The 21,075-nt window shown below is 37.2% G+C and overlaps 1 long non-coding RNA gene across 1 annotated transcript; it reads left to right on the forward strand.

Annotated features, from left to right (window-relative positions):
• The first annotated feature begins 6,985 nt into the window (after positions 1-6,985).
• LOC127525200 (uncharacterized) lies at positions 6,986-14,995 on the forward strand. The gene is made up of 5 exons (XR_007933279.1): positions 6,986-7,148; positions 7,286-7,469; positions 10,559-10,657; positions 12,608-12,694; positions 14,386-14,995. It is a non-coding gene; the product is annotated as an uncharacterized LOC127525200 (long non-coding RNA).
• The last annotated feature ends 6,080 nt before the right edge of the window (positions 14,996-21,075 follow it).

Here is a 21,075-nt window from a genome sequence, read left to right on the forward strand (position 1 = left end):
CCCCTCATCAAACTCACCGCACTCTTTAGGGGGTCTGTTGAAACTCGATAGGATCAGGGGAGGCAAGCCTCCCGCTGTAACTTTACCCACGGGTGTCGCTGTAGGACAGTGTTTTTGTAATAGCAATTATTTTCTCATCCAATGTTTTTTGAGGAGACACTACAGTACCTTTCTGATTTATATGTATAGGGCCTAGTTATATAACACATAAAATACATCTCTTTCTTCTAATGTCAAATAAATTTAACACATTTACAGTGTTAAATAAGTTAATATGGTAACTTTGTCAGCCCTAATAAAATAACAATACAGAAGATGGGATCTTGCTTTTCACTCTTTCTAATCACAGCTCAGGTTTGATGTGTGCACACGTTCCCATCGATACGAGCTGTCAATTGATGTTTTGCTATATTACTTGAAGCTGAGTCTCTGAGACCTGTGGGGCTTCCCTGTCCTGTAGTCACCCAATCAAAAATATTTACAATCCATCATGGTCCTTTTTATTAGATTGTGGTTTGAGATTTCACCCTGCCGGAAGGTCTCATTGATATAGTAGTGAGTAAAAAAACCTGAAAGATATTGAAAACTGTAGCTGCACTGTGTGGAAGGACATTTCAGCATTGTGTAGTTGTAGGTCATCTGCTGTTTGGTCTTTTAACAATCTTTATATGCTTTCCATTTCCATTAGTCACTCTCTGCAAAAGTATCTTGTATTATCAAAGCTTAATAAACACTGTAGGCCTATACTATATGGCAGCTTTTTATGCCTGTTCTCAGATAGGGCTATACAACGCACATCAACTTTGTTGAAATAAGTAAGACTTGGTAATGAATCATGATTTCTGTGTGAAAATCCACGGTTAGTGAATGTGTGTGCGTGAGAGAGAGAGAGAGAGAGAGAGAGAGAGAAGGTGGGGGTGTGAGGACTTTGATAATCCACTGCAATAATAAGATACCTTTTAAAAGGTAGCGAAGTGAAGACAGAAAGAAGGTGTGTTGGGTTTTGTGCGTGCTGCTGTTACTGTGTAATTTAATTTTATACATCATAAACGGCAGTGAGCTCTGTAGTCAGGCGTGTTCCACCACTGTGGCGGAAGCTATAAATTAAAGAAGAACGTTTTCTCTGCTCTGAACCCTTTTTTTCCCCCCTTATTCACTTCACTTAGATGGAGAGGAAGTGAAAAGTGAGGGAGAACAACGGAAACTTATTAATGCAGAACGATGGTGCTTAGTTTTCAAAATGAATAAAGGAGAATGGAGATGAAGAGGGAGATAGGAGATCTGTTGCAAAAACTTGGCTTTCCAAATACAGACTCTGTGACTCTCATCATAATATATTCATGAATCCTGACTGCATTTAATTTTATGATTCTCTTTCATATAGCGTGACTCCTCTCATTTAAAATCTCTTTGTAGAGTGATCCAGTTTACGAATGAATCATACCCACATACTGCAGCGTCTCACCAAGAATGAGCTTGCGATTTATTCCTGAGACAGAAGGAAAAATAAAAAGGTAAAGAGTGGGGTAAGATGTGCCGCCCCCTAAATCTAGCAAACTGTGCATAATTTTTGTCATGTCACCATATATTCCTATCATTTACAGCTGTCTGTATTTTTTTTAATGCTAAAACCGTTTTTGCATGTCAAAGTCAATTTTCTACATGACAGGTAAAATTAATTTAATGCCAAAGCAAATTTTCCAGATCTAAAATTATAAATCGTGCTGAACCACGATGTGTAAAACCATGCAAATGATTTGGATAAAGACTAGCTGTAAATTACTAAAAGGGAGTATTTTTCTTAAAAAGTTAGCTGTGGGGTGAAGTGTAAAAGATAGTTTGGGGGTAAGCTGTGCCATTAGCTTAGCTAATAGTGATATTGACCTTTTCCTCCAAATGCAGGAAATCCTGTTACAAAATGTTGAATATTATTTTATTTTATTTAAATATTCAGACCTAGTTTAACTGCATAGTAGTTAAAGATACCTAATATAAGATGGGACCAAATATTCTAATTCATAATTTTTTGTGTTTTATTTTGTTACGCTAAACACTTCACAACACTATAAGTTTTTTTTATTTTTTTACTTGTTCCCTTAGATTTGGACATGAGCAAAAGTAATTTTCCAAGAAGGTGATTTGTTGATACTTAATCTGTTAATTTCAACAAGTTTGATCCATTAGAGCAGATTTGTGAACCAGTTGTGAACATAAAAGACGGTCATTATTAACATTCACAGGGTAATCTGTCAATCACAGTAACATGGAGGCACTTTTAGCCTGTTTTCACTGTTTTTGCTGTTGTAATTTGTTGTCATATTTATTTAGTTTTATTTTTGTACTGTTGATTAATTTCATCTTAATTTTGTGAGGTACTGTCTCCTTGACCTCCTCTGAGAAATCAGCGCTGCACTTTTATAAACTGCGGGATAGAAACTAGCATTTAAATCTATTTCCCTTTTTTAATTAATAATTGTGGTAGTGAGAAGCGCATCTCTTTGCTTAATGACCGAGCGCTGGGGAATCCTCTGTGCTATCTCCAATTTCTGCCATCTACCGGAGGTCCACATTAAACGTTAATGGGATGTCAACTATTGATTATAGTGTAAATAACCTACATTACAATACAGAGGCCTTTGATTTTCTTTTACCTCTCATTACACCTCTTTTCTAGCTGCCTTTTATGGTGCCATTTTCTTTTTTTTTTTTACACTCATCTGCTTTGTTTTTTATAACTCTTTTTCTCTCAGGTGTTTTGCCTGATACTTTTCGACCTGTAGAAATATTTTACATTTTGGAGAGAATATCTTTGAAGATTTCGCTCTCCTGCTGTGCTGTGTATTGACATTTCTTACAGTTTTTGTCCTCTCACCTCAGATTAAAGGAATATGTTGGGCTCTTTTAAACTTTGTCTCTGGACGGCATCCAAGTCCTGCTGTCAATTACCACTAACACTCATTTCAACTCACCCCTAAGTGAGTATATGCTTCAAAAGTGTTACAGTGAGTACACTCATAATGGAAGTTCAGTGTGCAAGTGGGCAGCTCTGTGAATAAATGTGTAAAATATGCAGTCATCACACACTGTTTCATATGGAAGCCCCTTTATGCCCAGAATTAAAATTAAAACAAGGTAGATAAGGTTTAAAATAAAAATTAAGTTACACTATGAGATACAAAAGACACAAAGGGAGATATTAAGTCAAAATTACTTTGACCATAACACTAAAACATTACACAGCATTAGCATGAGACTGCTGTGATAGAGCTTAGATTTTTATGTGATAAATAATATCCAGTCTTTCAGTCATTTACATTTATTTATATATTTAGCAGATGCATTTTTACATATATTTATGCACTGTAAAACATATGACCAATAATTAAATGTCAGTGTGTTTTTACATTACTTCAACTCATCAAAATAAGATAAGCGATTTTAAACTTACACAAGTTATACAAGATTCAACTCATTTTTTAAGTCAGTTTAATATATTTTAAGTTGAAATGACTTGAACAGGAGATTTAAGGCAGCAACTTTTACAGTGTAAGCGACTTACAAATTAAGAACATCATAATTTTTCATGTCTGTGGTAATTAAAAGTTAAAAAAAGAAAAAGATTTTCAATGAATAACTCATCATATGGCCTCAGAAGATTTGCAATATAGCGCACAAGTCATATGGACTACTTTTTTCATCCTTTTTGGAGCTTGACAGCCATTAGTCTCCATCTTTGTGCATTGTATGGAAAAGAACAGCGTGAACAGTGTGATAAACATCTCCTTTTGTGCTCCACAGAAGAAAGACAATAAAATGTATATATATTTAATAAGTTATTTGTATATTAAGTATTATATTTATTTATTTGTTAAAATGCAACAAACTTATTTGTTAATTTGCAATAAACTTTGCAAAGGTGAAGGTGAAATCATGAAGTATGTAATTTTAATTTTAAAAAGGTGAAGTATGTATTAATTTCTGTCCCACTAGCAGGCTATAAATTATTAAAAATAATTAACAAAATAATGATTGTTTTGAACACACTATTTTATGCTGCTAGTGGGGCAAAAAATACAATATAATTATTTTTATATTCAGTGACTTTAAGTCAGTCTTTCCCCCTCATATCTCTCTCTCTAGTGTGGTGGCATTAGCGGAGCAGCTGTGCTTGGTTGCTGTGTGTCGGTGCTTGGTGGCCTGCTATGCAGTACAGAGACACAATGGCATAAATGATTATTTATGATCTGTCACCTTGCATCTCCAGACCTATCAGCACAGAGATTCATTAGTGTAACAGACTGTGTGCCACATGCACACACACTCACACGCACATGCTACAGTACGGCTCCTCAGGCCCGTACCTTCTTGTTTGCATGATCAGTGCTGTATTCGGTAATTGTTCTTAATCACCTCATGCTCTCAGCTTTCTGGAAACGATTGAAGGCCTAATAATTTAGAGCTGATTCCATAATATAACATTTGTCTGATGGAATCAGCTCAGACGCTAATAAATGACAAAATCTGACACTCCTCTGTATATCCGGATGTAATGATAGGGCTGAAGACGTCTCTCATTTGCCACTGAGACATTTTCAAACATGAAATTAATGACAGAAGGTTGCTCACGTGACCATCTCCAGCGGAGCTCAGCTCATTTGAAGTTCACATACAGTATGTTGTTATCTCTCACTGTTTGCTGTTGTGCTTCGGATGAATTCTCGAACATTCTTTCAGGGATCACTGAGTATTCCATTAAAGCCAGTGTACCAGAATAAACAGAGACCCTCAGATACTAAAATGGGATTTCTTGGAACTTTAGATATTCCAGTCATAATCAAACCTTTTTTTTTTTTTTTTTTTAAATGTTGAACTGATAGCTGAATGACTATCTACAGTATGTCGAACTGAAGAGTATCATGCAATAGGGCTCTACGGTAGGGTTGCGTTCATTGATTTTCTCCGTAGAGAGACTGACTTTGATGATAACATAACCTTTCAAGACAGACCTACCATGAGTGTTGTTAAGCTTTTCTAAGAGCCACATGTCAGTGTGATTTCAGTTTTAAAAAATGTACACCAGAAAAAATACATTTTCCTGAAGAAAGATCCACAACATGAGCTCAGAAGCAGCTGCTCAATCCATAAAGCATTGTGAATTGCGTAATCTATTCAGTTTTCCCTATACTACTACTACTACTTATATATAGCTACAGTATCTAGGGGTGTAAGAAAATATCGATACACGTGAATATCGTGATATTATGTTTGGCGATACTGTATCGATTCTCAAAAACACTGTATCAATATTTATTTATTTACTTGCTTACATCCAAGATTCGTGGCTTTGTGTTCGGTTTAAACCACAGACTGTATAAAACCCAACCGCTAGATGTCAGCATTATCTCAGAACGTAAACTGACGCGTAGCCGGAGAAGCGCAAGGTGCATCGCTAGTGTTAGCATTAGCAAACCCAGCTCACAAAGACGATAGAATTATTCCGCTCCCGCGTGTGTTGAGTTATTTTGAGGGGACAGCAAATTTACACTGTTATACAAGCTGTACACTCACTACATTACATTGTAGCAAAGTGTCATTTCTTCAGTGTTGTCACATGAAAAGATACAATAAAAATATTTACAAAAATGTGAGGGGTGTACTCACTTCTGTGAGATACTGTGTGTATATATATATGTGTGTGTGTGTGTATTATAATTATATATTTTTTAAATACTTTGCAATAAATGTAAAGGTGAAATACTGTATTTAATTTCTGTCCCATTAGCAAACTATAAGTTATTTAAATAACAGTTATTTATTAGTGGGGCATTTAAAATATATTGCTTTTTATATTTATATTTAATGACTTTAAATAAGTAGTACCATTATTTTGGATTCAATTGCATAATTCACAGTGCTTTATGGGATGAGTAGTTGATTTCTTCTTAAATTCATTTAATTTAGTCTTGTATCTTGGTCTTTTTTTCTACATTTTTATGTAATTTTTTGTTTCAAATTTGTTGAGATTAATCCTGCAACTGGTTGGTTTGTTTCATTGGTTAGTTGAACATATTTTTATTTCCTATGGAGAAAATGAATTCAAAAAATACTGCTAAAAGTAGGTGGTCACTTACTTACCCAGTATTGCACAACCTTCTTGACATTTTTTTCCAATGATGCAAATTTCCGAGAAGCATTTCATGGCAGAAGGCTCTATTTTTGTCACATCAATGACAAAAAGGCCAACTAAACTGACAGCAGATGCCACCTTCACCATCCTGAGCCAACTCGCCTGCTGTCGTTATCGAATTCAATAAACTTCTCAGAAACAAGCCTCCCATTATTATTCTAATACCTTGATTAGACAAAATGCTTGCAATAAGGTTGGCTGCGATTGATTGTCTGTTTGCTCTTAGAGCGAGGACAGGCCGTTTCAAAGCGGGAGACGTGGAGCCTGGTCCGAACAGTCTTTTGAATAGAGAGACATTGTCTGAGGCTATTATCCTCACATAGCGTCGCACGTACAACAAACATGCGCAACAACCGTGGCGATGGAGGAAAGTCCCTTTCACTGAGAGAGCGAGATAAGAGAGGCTGCCTTTGCTTTGGCTTTATCACTCCACGGCCCAGACAATGGAGTGAATTTCAAAGGAGCAGAAACAGGGGAGTTGTCCATTTTGCGTGCAGTTATCACACTCGCACGTTCACCACTTTGTTGAAAATGGAAAGGAAAAGCAGGATAAAAATTAGAAAGAGAACGAGGGAGAACAAGCAATGGACTTTAGAGGCCCTCTTGCTGTGATTGTTTGGGGGGGGAAAAAGAAATGAAGGGAGTGGGAAATCAAAACAAAAGACAAAAAGATGCTATGGCCATCAACTGGACTGTCTCCCTATTTAAAAAGCCCTTTGAGTCTGATAGAGAGAGAAAGAGAAGAAGAGATAGAGTGGGGAGAGTCCCAAGAGAGAGGCCAGATAATGAAAACTCTTATCTGTCGTTCTCATTGTACCAGGCCAAGGCGATGAGAGAGGCTGGTAAAGGAGGAAGCTTCATAACTGTGGACCATTCCATCGCCTGGAGGCTATGGGGGGAGAAAGAGAGGCTTGGCAGGGGTTGAGAAGGCAGGAGGGCCTGAGCGTGTAATTAAAGCAAGGTAGGAAGAAAAGCACCTCTGAAACAGCAGCGGAAAGCTGAGGAGAACACACACCAAGCAAGAAACAAATGATCTGAACATGTCAGTCAAAATGATCATATTTTGTATGTCTCTCTTATTTAACACACCTGTTTCAGATCATCAGCGAGAGAGAGAGAGCACCATGAACTGCTTTCCGATTGACAGGGTCCCTACACAGTGTTCACTACTTTCTACTACTTGAAGTTCACTTCGGAACATTAATTTGCGGATTTTCACTGCGCCACTGCCTGTAACATCATCACACACAGACTCCAGTAGGGCTTATTATAGAAGTTTGAGGTATGATATAATATACTTTTGTAAATAAATACAATAAACGTTACCATGCTTTTGTTTAGTATGCATGTGTAGCCTATATAGTAGTGGTGTAATGGTACACAAACATGATGCTTTGGTACGTACCTCGGTCATCGTCAGGTATTGAAAACTTAACATAAAATTCTTCTTTTTTTTCTTTAACAGTGGTTTATTGAACAAATTGTGTCTCTCTTTTTATATAATTTCAATTATAATTAACATTTTCTATTTAATCTATCTATAAAAAAATCTATATCAGCGAATGCTGTAAGCTAAATATAGGGAGCCCTTTCTTGCACATTACTATAATATTAAAGGTTACAATTAACAACAGAGCCCAAACTATTAAAATGAGTTGCTATTTATTTTTAGATATAATAACACTATAAACACTTACATCAAAACATGTAAATTGCACATAATTATAATTATAAATATATATCATAATTATAAATATTTTTCAATTATTTTTCTACTCCAATTCATTTTTGAAATATGATAATTTACACAGTTACTGTCATAACTTGTTTTCATGACAAATTTATTGAAACATATTAAATAATTAAGACATTACTAACAGGTAAAGTAAATATAATTAATATATAAGCTAATATAGTGCATATATTTAGTGAAGTGCTCCCCTCTAGAGTTCATTTCTCTAGTGAACTAACATGCTGTGGACACTAAATGACTTCCCTGAAGTAAATGTAATGCTTTGTGAGATATTATTCTCAGGCTGTTTTATTGATGTCTTTCCGTGGTTGAAACACTGGTTGTGAGAAATTACACGTAAACAAGATCGTCTGTTCTTCTTCTTCTGTGCTTTTTCCTATTGTGGCGGTTAGCAAACAGCATTGCATTATCGCGCTCGCCCCCTTCTGGATTGGAGTGTGGATCGCCTGTGACTGATTGTATTCGTTGTCTGACTGTATGCACTGAACTGTGACGTCCATACCTTGACGGTTCGGGACGAATACATGTACCATTACACCCCTACTATATAATAAATCCAAGTACATTTATATAAATATTAGGTTATTAATTTAATATAAATTGTCATATTTAAAAGTGCTAAACTGTGTGTTGTGATTTTTAATGTGAAAATAAATGTAATTTAGATGGGTTTTTTATCTTATTTAATTTGTTTGTAACATTCCGTAAATTTACCATGTACACACACTCAATCACTTTTGTTTTGATCAATTTAAATGTTTTCTTGATGAATAAATGTGTGTATATATATAAATATTAAATTTAAATTATTATATTTATTGCAATTAATTAATATTATACCACAATATTTAAGAATAATTTTGTTTCTGTTTTTATGACAGTGTGGCTAACACCAAGTTTCAAGAGTTTAATTTTAATAACATTTACTAACTTAATAGTAACATTTTAACAAAATCATAGATTTATGGCTAATTTTTTAAGGGCAAGTTGCTTTGTGATACTTATTCAATACATAAACATCCCCACAACAGTCTGTCCATAGCATCACTGCATTCTGCGTTCATTGTAGCGAAAGGGAGCTGGTCTGGTTCTGTGGACCCAGTGGGACGTTCTATAGCATCAAGGCAATGAAAAGCACTCTTGCATCGATCTGTAATGAAATGCCATTCTGTACTCATCTCCTCCCTTAGACATATTATTCTCCTATATATTGATTCAACATTCGTTCTCGTCCTCGGGTGCGTTCCCTGCGCAGCTCTGTAATAGTGTGGGCCGGACAGTAAACGTGAGTTATCTGCTTGAGTCCCATCTATACATACACATCAGCTGCTGTTCAAACGGCCTGGGAATCTGTTAATGGCGTCCGCAGCGAGACCATGCATTCAGCCTTAAATAGACTTCGCATTACAAATCGCAGAAGCCTTTGGGCCTCTGTATAAATTTACTTAACTAGTTGTTGAAGAATGGGTTGTATATTTTATTTAAAGCACCATCTTAACTTCCTCTCTGGATGGAAAGGCAGCAGTTAATGGCTTTCAAAGCCATCAGTAGAGATTGTTCTCATGGCTTTGTGGTTACTGCAGATCCGTCTCCAAGTTTTGTCGAGTACTGTGCAGTCTGATGCTAATAGTGTTTTAAAGGGATCAAAATGTAAAATTTTGACTGTTTTTGACACAAAAATACTGACATTTCAAGTGGACCAAAAAACCCTGAATTTCCAGCATATTCAAATGATTCTTCTGACGTTGGGCTTAATGTTTTTGCTTTGACATCTCTCAGCTAAGGGCTTTTTCATGGACTTTCAATGTTCATGATTTCTTCATGCTGCTCTTCTTATTGAAATGAAAGAGAATGAAGACTGGGACTCAAATGAATGACCAAAAAAACACCATAAAATTGTTCATATGACTCATGCACTATATTTCCAGGTTTTCTGGAAAAATAGCTTTTTGAAAGGAACATGTCAAAACTACCACAATTGGATGACTGAATCAGAAAACCCAATGAGCTGATTAGTAAATGAATGTGAAGTTTGTGAACTGGATAAACTGATTCATTGAGAGCATTTACATGCACAATTTTTAAGCCGATTATTCTTAATAAGCCGATAACAAACGTAGTCATGTAAACGCGGTAACACGTTTTCTTTTATCGGAGTAAGGACATAAACGGCTTAAGCATAAACCGGTCGGAACAGGTAGTTTTTTGGCTCTTACCCCAATTTTGTGCGGCATGTAAATGCATTAAAGGGATAGTTCACCCAAAAATGAAAATTTTATGTTTATCTGCTTACCCCCAGGGCATCCAAGATGTAGGTGACTTTGTTTCTTCAGTAGAACACAAATGATGATTTGTGAGTAAATTATCAGGAACATTTTATTTGAAGGTGGACTAATCCTTTAAACTACGCCAGAGCGCGTACACACCTCACGCACCGGATGCCGTGCGTGCGCTCAAGGCAGTTGGACATAGTGGTGTATTAGAGGTAAAAAATGATATAAATATTGTTCGTTTTCTCGCACAAATCGATCGTTTCGTGTCTTAGGACATCAATGTGCTGTCACGAGCTGCAGGATTTAATTTGGATTTGTCTGTGCATGTTTTTTTTACTCTCATAGATTGTGATCCCATTGACATGCATTATACCACTGACGGTTGGAGTTAAAATTCATCATTTGTGTTCTACTGAAGAAACCTACATCTTGGATGCCCTGGGGGTAAGCAGATAAACATAAAATTTTCATTTTTGGGTGAACTATCCCTTTAACCTTCTTTTTGTCGGCTTATTGAAGTGCGCATGTGTGATACATGACAGAAACACGTCCTTAGTGCAGATTTAAACGCATCCAGACAGAGTGAGCATTTTGCAGGAAGGGAAGAAGGAAATATACCGCAAACGCTGACTCTTTCAAGACCCAGAAAATTGTAAAAATGTGTTCTCATCTCTCGTGCGGCAGAAGTAGAAGTGGTTCAGTCAAAATGCTGCATCTGTTACTGCATGAGAAAATAATAGCCTATATGAGCCGTAAGTTTCTCGCTGACATGTTGCAAGCTTTATTTAACATCACAACTGATATAACATATGAAATACTCAGAGTCAGATACGCAAATTATTATTTTTGACGCCATTACAGGAAAATAACCCGATTTATTAATAAAGTTGTAAATGCGGTTTACTTGCGTTGTCAGTTTACTGGTTTGCATGTAAACATGCTCATTTTGTCTCAAAAGAATTATTCATTCAGGAATTGTTACTTTCTCAAGAACATGCAAAGAAAGTTAAAGAAGATATCAAGATCAAACCTGCAACCCGTCTGACACCCGTCTGATGTTTCAGAATGTTGCTACCTAAACAAACATGTAGTTCTATTCTAAATTTCTGAAACGATTTGAACTCCTGATTCCAAGAATTTTTGAGATTTGAGAACGTTTTTTTTTCACTGGCCTGCAAGATTTTCAGTGAATAGCGACTTAAACAGTGAATAGCGTCTGTTTCCAAATCTATCATATGCCTTCATATACCGAATGAGTCTATGGACTGCTTATATTATATATAAAAGATATTCTCCCAAACTTTCTCCTTTTGTGTTTCACGGAAGAAAGAAAGTCACGTAGGTTTGGAATGACATTAGGGTTGCGATTGATCATGTAGGCAGTAAAACAAATCTCCACTGCAAGACTTCATTTTCCCTTGTCCGGCTGATTGTTAATTTGATCCTATTGATTCCTAATTTAGAGAGTGCTGTCAGGGTCACGTCCTCTCCTGACCAGTAGTACATGCCCTCGTGGAGTATGGTACCCATGAACGACTCTGTGGGACAGAGTGATTATGAATAATAAACAAATACGCACAAACAACGCCCACGTTCTCAACCTCTCTGCATCGCCCCTGCAGCGCAGCAGCAGTCACAAATAAATACACTGTGCTGTTGCACAGTCTGACTCATCTGGTTGAGTCAGCGCTCAATTTGTAAGCAAACCAGGTCAGAAATATAGTTGAGGGGCTTGGAGGAGGGGTCCTAACTGAGATCTGTAAATGCCAAGTGGTGGTTGGGCCTTGATTGCTAAAATGATTGTCGTTGTAACGTTAAGTGATCAAGACTAGCTCATAACCATTTGAGTAGGAAAAAAAAAAAAAGCTGGTTGGTTGACACACCAAGCCAGACATATTGTCCAATAAGGAGTTCAGTATATGTACACTACTTTTCAAATGTTTGGGGTTGGGTTTTTTAATGTTTTTGAAAGAAGACTCACCAATTCTGCATTTATTTTGATAAAAATACAGTAAAATTAGGAATATTGTAAAATATTATTGCAATTTAAAATAACTGTTTTCTATTTTAATATATTTTAAAATTTGGTTTATTTCTGTTATTGAAAAGCTGAATTTTCAGCATCATTACTCCAGTCTTCAGTGTCACATGATCCTTCAGAAATCATTCTAATATGCTGATTTGTTGCTCAAGTAACATTTCTTCTTATTATAAATGTTTAAAAAAATTCAACAAAATATTGAGATTTTTTTTTCAGCATTCTTTGATGAATATAGTTCAAAAGAAGAAGATTTGATTTTTTTCTAACAATGTGAAAAAAAAAAAAAAAAAAAAAAAATTAACATTGTATTTTTGTTTAACACATTTTCATTTTTCACCCAAAATTTGTTTAAGATATAAAAAGAACTGGCAGATTCCCCCCAGCATCACTATGGACCACTTGTTGAAGACCCCTGCTCTGTTGTTCTGATCCCTAGATGTGTGAGTGGCCTCTTTTATGTATAAATCTATGAGATATTTTTGCGCATTTTATGAGAACCATAAATCTGAACATTTCAAAAAGCAATAGCACACCTCTCCTCAATAAGCACACATGATTTTAGGTATCATTCATCTCCGTAGCACAAAACAGCACCAAGTTTTTGTGCAGAATGATAATAATAAGAACAAATCATAATAATAGTGATGCTTGCTTTAGGTTTATTTTGTGGAATTAGGATTCGGTGATTCATCTGAAGGCAGCATTGCAGGACTGATTAGAATAGTGGGGTAATAAATATAGAAAGTTGGGAAGGGAAGGTAATAATGACTGCTAGTCTTTCTTAATACACTTTCTTTGGGATGTATTTGATAAGTTTAGCGATAATCAAACAAGCATCTCATTTTCTTTCCATCCTGATATCCATCCTGACAGTTTTACTTTGAGCAACAAAAGACAGGTACAGTATAAACAAAAAAATCACCTCTAAGAAAACTGGGGTCCCAAAATGATGATCACCTCCATCTTTCTTCTGATTCAGCTTCTGCTATTCCCTCTCTGTCTGCTAAGTGGCTCTGCAGCCCAAGATATCACACAGTGGCCACTCTCTCTCTCCCTCGATTTCTCCGTGTCTCCAGCTTTTGTCTCATATTGCTTATAATGAGAACTGAATTGTTCAGAAAGAGAAAGCTGTGACCAGCATTGAATATAGTTATAAATATACAGCTCCTCTGATTATTATGGTGATAAACAATGTTTGTGGGCTTTGCTTCCGGTAAGATTTCAAATGATTCTTGCTCTCTTGTGGTTTATCAAAGTTTAGTGGAAATGCAGTCTCATTTGGCCAGAATTTTTACTTGGCATAAAGTCTATTCCTCACTGTAGCTTATTCTTGCTAAGAACCGCCCACTGATGCACATTGACCAATTAGAGTTTGTTTTGTTGTTGCATGATATTTTGTGAAGGTTTTATTTAGCGACATGTTGTGATTACCTCATAAAACCAGAGATTAATCTCTCATACCACTAACCTGGCAAACTTTAGTAAATTTACCTAACCTGCCAAACGCTTTCTTACGAACACAATTTTGTTATCAGACTGACTGATAAAACCTGTGCATTCTGATAGGAGCTTGTGATTTTTTTTTTTTTTTTTTTTTTTTTACAAGTGTCTTCAAGTTTCGTGTGCAAAATGCATTGGACATTCAGTGCACAGACTGTGAGCAGTTTGTATGTGTGTCATTTGAGGTTCAGACTAGTTGAAATGTTACAGTATGTTTTTGTTTTCTACAAAACATCCAAGTTTTTATATCTCTAGACCCCATGATCTCTCATGAATACCCTCCCTTTGGCAAACTCTGAAGTTTTCATCTTTGTTTAAAGGTCTACTCGGTCATTTTAGTTTTACACCAGAAGAAATAAATAGTACTTTTAAGGAACAGGTGAAAAGAAACAGAACAAAGAATTGAAGTAAAATGGCAGCAGTTTTCTAAACAATATCAACAGTAAAACATGCAAATATAAAGTCCAAGACTGGGACAAAGAATAGACAGTCTGAACCTTTATATAATCATGATGTAGTTGTTGATATAATGTAATGCAAATGTACAATATAACAAAGATTATTGTAATATATATAATATCACCAGGATGATTTAAATCTCAGACCTCTCTCTTGTTAAAACTCTGTCTAGGTTGATGCAGATCGGAGTTGATTTTTAGCTGAGCTTCTTGCCACTGCTCCAAGAAGTACTGAAATCAAAGAACTCAGTGAAAGTTAGCATTGCATGGATGGATCCAAGGCTCCCTGTCAAGACGTCACAAGCACTTGCAGAGCATGTCGTCACGCACCACTTCATCTCCACATCGACAAACGCGTTTGAGCTGTGCGAAGGAAATATTTTAATTAGGCTTGACTCGACCAGCATAAATGAGGACTAGTATACATCAACGGTGGACACATCAATCAGCGAGGTGGAGAAAGGACTGCCCATGTCATGCCCTGGAAGTCTGACCGTATGGTTGGTTAAAATGTATTTTAACATGATAGTTCTCCTAAAATGGACATTCTGTCATCAGTTACTCACTCTAATGTCTTTCTAAACACAAAGATTATTTTTTGAAGAATATCCTGCCTTTTTTCCACATGAGTAAAAAGTGACATTTTTGGGCGAACTGTCCTTTTAAAGGGAACCTATAATTCCCCTTTTACAAGATGTAATATAAGTCTCTGGTGTCCCCAGAATGAGTCTGTGAACTTTCTGCCCCAAATACCCCACAGATCATTTATTATAGCTTGTCAAATTTGCCCCATTTGGGTGTGAGCAAAAACACACCATTTTTGTGTGTGTCCCTTTAAATGTAAAGAAGCTGCTGCTCCCGGCCCGCTTTCCTAAAAGTGGGTGGAGCTTTAACAGCTCGCGCTTCGGTTGCTCAACAACAACAAAGCTGGAGAATCTCACACAGCCAAAATGATTATTGTCAGTAACGGTGTTCAGCCTTACATTGTTCAAATCAGAGTCGGACACTGTTAGAGAGAATGAATTTAGAATGAATCTGGACATTTCAGAATGGTTATTGGATAAATTTATGTAGTCATCGACTAGCATGTGCCGTCATGTTAATCTTTTGTGCAAATCCAGCGTTGAATTAACCTTCGTTTGTGAAGCAGTCCGGCGTAAAATGACAGCATGGTAACAACACTCTACAAAAACTCTTCTGCGTGTTCCCGGGTGCAGGGTTTATGTAAATTTTGGGGTTTGTGATGTCACCAACCCAGGAAGAAGCTCAGTGTAGTCCCTACCAGCCGCTTGTTATAGTCCTTAAAAAGTGATTTCTGTAAAAAAAAAAATCTCCCTTTGCATTGAAATTTGAGCATCATAACTTTGCAGATGATGTTTATGCTCAAACAGCAACATTACACACTAACTAAAGTTGAAAAAGTGAAATCATAATCAAGGACCCCTTTAAAACAGTTGTAAGCACAGTCTGACTCATTTGGTTGCGTCAACCCTTGATTTAGACTCTTGTCTGTTCATGCAGTTTGATGCTTAGGGATAAATCAGTTAAAGTATTGTCATTCAATCAGCGACCTCCTGGAATGAATCATCAAGGACCCTGAAGGGTACAAAACCCTTGCGGTCCACTTCAGAATTCACTTTGGTGACGCAATGTCACATAGACTGTTGGGAACAGGTTGATAAAAAATGAAAATGAATTTCATTGTCAGTTAGTTGGGTCTTTGTACATAGTACGCTATTGAAAAACTGCATTTCTGTAGAAGAGAAATCTTTAAAAACTTCCATAGCCACAGCAATCTGCAGAGGGAAAAAGTCCATGACCCAAAAAGTCCAACCATATGAGCTCTTAGGAAGAAGTTCATAAGAAGAAGTTCATAAGAATTTATTTTTATACGGCCAGGTTGATGCACCTAGTGCTTTGACAGAGGTGCTTATGCTTTTTATTATGTTTTATAGGTGTTTTTCCACAGTTTCCCAACAGTAAATATTATACATTTGAAGTCACGCAAGTATTTCCATTTCACAAAACTGCTTGTCCTCATGGCAAACGAGTCAATGTTAAATTTCAAAGACTTTGTGGAGCATGTGCGCGCATTCGTATCTATCTAACAGAATGCCACTGAGAAAGGGAGCGCACTTATTCACTTTGATGTAATATTTTTTGACAGAACTTGAATTAAGGTTTAAATTATTCTTTTTAACATTCATACATTTTCACTTGTTTTTCATAGGCTTCATTTTGCACTTTATTTGAAGTAAAGCACTTGGCAAGATGTGGAATAACGCACTTAAAAAAAATAAAAATAAAAAAAAATTAAGAAATAATTGAAAAATGAATCGATTAGCGAAACAGCTGTTAGTTCACACCAGTACAGGCTTCCATTGCAGGCACACAAAACCCTTTTGAGTCATAAAATAACGAAATATACAGACAAATGAGTGCCACAGGACACTTGTCCACAGTAAAGTGTGCAATTTTGGGCCTGGGCCAAGACCCCCCTCCAGAACCATATGAGTAGAGATAGAAAAGATGACAAGAGCTGTTAGCGGCACGTCTTGAAATAAACCACCCAGCAGGAACTGCAGTCTGTACTGTACAGGGCCGTGTAACACAGTCGAACGTGCGATTCCACGTTTCAGAGAGTGTGAGAAAAGCAAAGACAACAAGGCTAAAATAGAAGCTCATCAGAAATCACATTGGTTTTGTTTCATCTCGAGCTGCCAGAGAGTTGGCATAAAAAGATTGATTGCGGAAGTATATTCTCCGCCAGCCACCGAAAGTTCTGGAATGAAGGGGGTGGGGGTGATCTCCACCTGTCTGAGTGGAGATAAAATGCGGATTGAGGCGAGCCCGCTGTTTTCTTTAACATATTTTCGCTCCCTCTGTAGGCGCTCAGAGGGCACTTTGATCAGCGCGTTATCTGCGCGGCTGAGGCCTAATCCTGTGTTTGCTTCACGTTTAAGCCGGATCACCGTGTCCGAATCAAAGGGAATGGTCACAGATCAGAGGAAATGGAAGACGTACGCATGCGAGGATGCACAGGCTCGCTCAGGCAAGAAAGATCACCCACTCGTGCATGCGTTTACCTCGGTACAAACCCTTTGCTTGTTCTACATACACAAACACTTCCCCATACACTGACTAATGAATCCTCATTTGCATAGGTTGTGCCTTCTATGTCTTTCCTCAGGCGTACATGTAGAAAGTGCCAGCTTCACGGCAGAACTTGCTCTTGGCAGTTGGTATCTGATGGGTCTGTTCTCACTTATCTGTAAAGCCAACTGCAGCGCGGAGCCAGCCTCCACGCTCCGTAGTGCAAAACATGCTGTTTCTCTCTGCTACCAGGAGGATTGTCTTTTAGCTCTGTGCTTGGCTCAATCCTCCTGGAGAGATTTAGCTATGACTAAACACTTCAGAAATGGTATTTTGATCACCATTTCATGTTGTAGTTTTATTAGCGAAGTACTATTGAGTCTGGAGGCTGACTAGTTGATTAGCTTGTCGAGATTTTCTTGTAGTTTTGGATTTAGCTTTGATTTGTGTGTGTGTGTGTGTGTGTGTGGTGGTGCTTTTAAAAGGGGAAATTTGGAGATGTATCTTCTCAAAGAGTGTCGAAATATATCATGCTGTTAGACTGTCAGTGTGATGAACTTTCTAATGCCCAGTTCGGACTACACAATTTTAGCCTGATTTTGGCACAAACTGCTTGATTCCTAAACAATGAGTGTCAGGACGCAAGATTTGATCATTTCAAATTGTGTAGTGTGTCATATTGGACGACAACCGATGTCGAGTCTGCAACACTTCATAACGTCACAACAGAAAGACTAGCATGTTTAATTGTTTAATTGTTCCATCACATGTGTGACACTGGCCAATAGGAGCACAGAAGCGCCTTGGTACATGCTTTCAAACATGCCGAAATGAAAGAGAGACAATAGTCGCGTTTCCATTACAGATTCGTGCAAAACTTTTGCGATATTTTCTAAATGGCGATAAAAAACTATTGCGAAATGACGGCGTTTCCATTAACAGATGTTATGCGAATAAAACTCTCGCGATGAGTCATTTTCCTATCGTGATAAGTCATTTTCTAAAAGATACTTCTTTCTGAGAGCTTTATTTGGAGCATATTTGCCACGGCTTCTGGAAGCCCTTCTCCCTCATCCCTCGGTGCTTTTCAATACTCCAATGGATGCCTCCTCATTTCTTCAATCCTCCATCCTCCAGCCTGTGACCTGGAAACCGATCAAATAAAATTTCGAACACCATTTTAATTCTATAAATGCCATTTCAGTTCTATAAATGCACTGCGAGGAGGTGAGGAACATGGAGTGAGAAAGCTTCCTGAGGAGCTATGAGCAACGACGCACAGGTGCATAGACATTTACTATTAGTTTCTATTATGTTAATTATTAATTGTTAATTGATTAATACTATTAGTATTAGATGTCAAACTTCAATAACATAAGATCACTCGATTCTTGAGCGCAGCTGATGACGCTTTAAACTGACGCTCGAGGGATCAAGAATATTCCAATAAAAAAAGTTTTCCTTCGATTACCCCATCCTCATTTTCTTTTCTTGCATCCTCCCGTTGCATCTATGGGGTACATACTGTCCTCTTCATGCAATCCAGATATGTGTCCACTGTCAGGTTTTCTTTCTTTTTTGGGCTTTTCTGACGACAAGAGAGCAAAATACTCAGTTCGGTAGCGATTGTTTGTTTACGCTCACGGTACCTTCTGTCAGTCGATAGTCCCGCCTTCTCGATGACAGCACGCATGTCGTTAAAGACGGCAAGCGATGAATGGTCGGGTAGCAACATGTTTCTTGTCCACGACACTACAAGATTTTAGGAGTCAAAATCGCATAATCTGACACAGTGACTATCGTAACCGACAAAAATATCGTGTAGTCTAAACCGGGCATAATCTTCGACACTTAAAAGCTCCACCACTGACTTTTGTAAAAATAAAAAAATAAAAATCACCACTTTCAATAAAACATTTCAAGATAATTTCTTTTAGACTTCAAATTGCCTTTGCAAAAAAAAAAAAAAAAGTATAGATAGGGTGAAATCAGGCTTATTGGGGCACTTTTTCCAATTCATCTCAATGGCAAAATTACAATCACCCTGAATATTTGCGATATTTTGGTCATTTGATATATTTTGATACATTATTCTGCATCTTGCAATGTTTTTTTATCACCTCGTCCCATGAGCTTTGCGTTTTTAAGACTTTGCCTGAAGTTGACAACTTTTTAAAACATCACATCTCATTCAATATTTTTGTCTTGTTTTCCAATAAAAACTATTGAAACATTTAAAAAAAACTAATTTGAGAGTCAATCCGTTTTAGTTTATAAACCTTGGTAAATTTGGTCAGATTTATGCTTATTAAAAAAACAAAACAAAACAAAACAATTTGGCAACGGAGTACAAAAAAATGTACTTTTTAAAAATTTAGTTCAAGCGATATTCTCTGAAAACAAGTCTTAACATCTTATGCAGTAAATGTTATGTTTTTTCCAAACAAAAACATCCCCAAAACAAGACAAAAATAAAGATTACGAATATTGTTTTTGCCATGTGTCCCATTTTGTACATTATTAATTTATTTTTATTTCACAACAGGCTACTGCTGATTTCCATTATATTGTTATGGTCGAGTCTCAAGAGAAAGGCAATGCAGAGTTTTCCTTATTTTCTTGCTGGCAGTGTGCAAAACACACACACACACACACACACACACACACACACACACACACTCGCACCAATTTCTTCTGTAAGCTGCTGGCAAGATGAAGACAAACTCACTTGAGCTCTATCAGCCGAAATGGAAGAGCCGAATGGAAGTTTAGGTGATCATTTTAAATATTTGGACTGGGACACCATTAAAGAATGCCTCCCCTTATTTTGCAGATAATTCCACCGGCTTTCCAATGACCTCCCTATGGTGCAATCTACGCGGAGAGATAGAGCGAGTGAGTACGCCGCTACCTCTTTCACAGCCTAGGGAGATAATGAAATAACTTATGTAGATGTGCCTTTTTCCCGAAGACAGCCAAGTAATGGCCCTGGGTCCTGATTCCACCAGTGAGAGGGATTCTGGGTAGCAGCATTTCATTAAGGCTGGGTCTGATCGACTCTGCATAAGAGCAGGGCAGACTAAATGGAAGCTGTTATTTCCAGGGAAAATGAAGGGGACAAGATGAAAGAAAGGAAGAAAAAAGCAGTAAAAGCTTCAGCCATGAAGAGATAGGACTCGTGGTATTGTGGTACATTTCTTCAGAAGATAATTCCCAGGTTAGCGTGGTGCATTTACACTAAAAGTTCAAGGGGAGATGCCCAAGGAAGGTGACTTGATAACAATGGCTTCTCAGGGGAACAAGACTAGTTCCATTCATTGATATGGGGTCTGCTTTTATGGCTCAGTCAGTGTGGTAAATATTTGTAGAGCATGAAATACGCAGTCGCATGATTAGAAAGGACATGTGAGGCTTCGATGCAGAGGCTCTTCAGTGAAGACAATGCAGGGACTGTCACATAAAACGCTGGATGTGGTTATGAAAAGCAACAATGAGCAAAGGGTAATTGTAGCGTTCATTGTGCGTCATGCTGCTGTGGAAAGGGACAACTTGTATTGACATATTTTGCTTAGAAGAAATCCAATGCAAGGCTTATAAAGCTTATTAGTTGCAACAGCTTAAGACGGCATTACAGAAATTGCTTTACTAGTGCGTTTTTTTCTTTTATGTATTAAAACAGGAAGTTGTGGTGGGATATATACTGAAGGGCTTGTCCCTTATTTTAAAATAGCAAAACATTAGAGCCATGAGTCATGATGTGCTACATGCTT

Source organism: Ctenopharyngodon idella, chromosome 13 (genome assembly GCF_019924925.1).
Source record: "Ctenopharyngodon idella isolate HZGC_01 chromosome 13, HZGC01, whole genome shotgun sequence".
Taxonomy (NCBI): domain Eukaryota; kingdom Metazoa; phylum Chordata; class Actinopteri; order Cypriniformes; family Xenocyprididae; genus Ctenopharyngodon; species Ctenopharyngodon idella.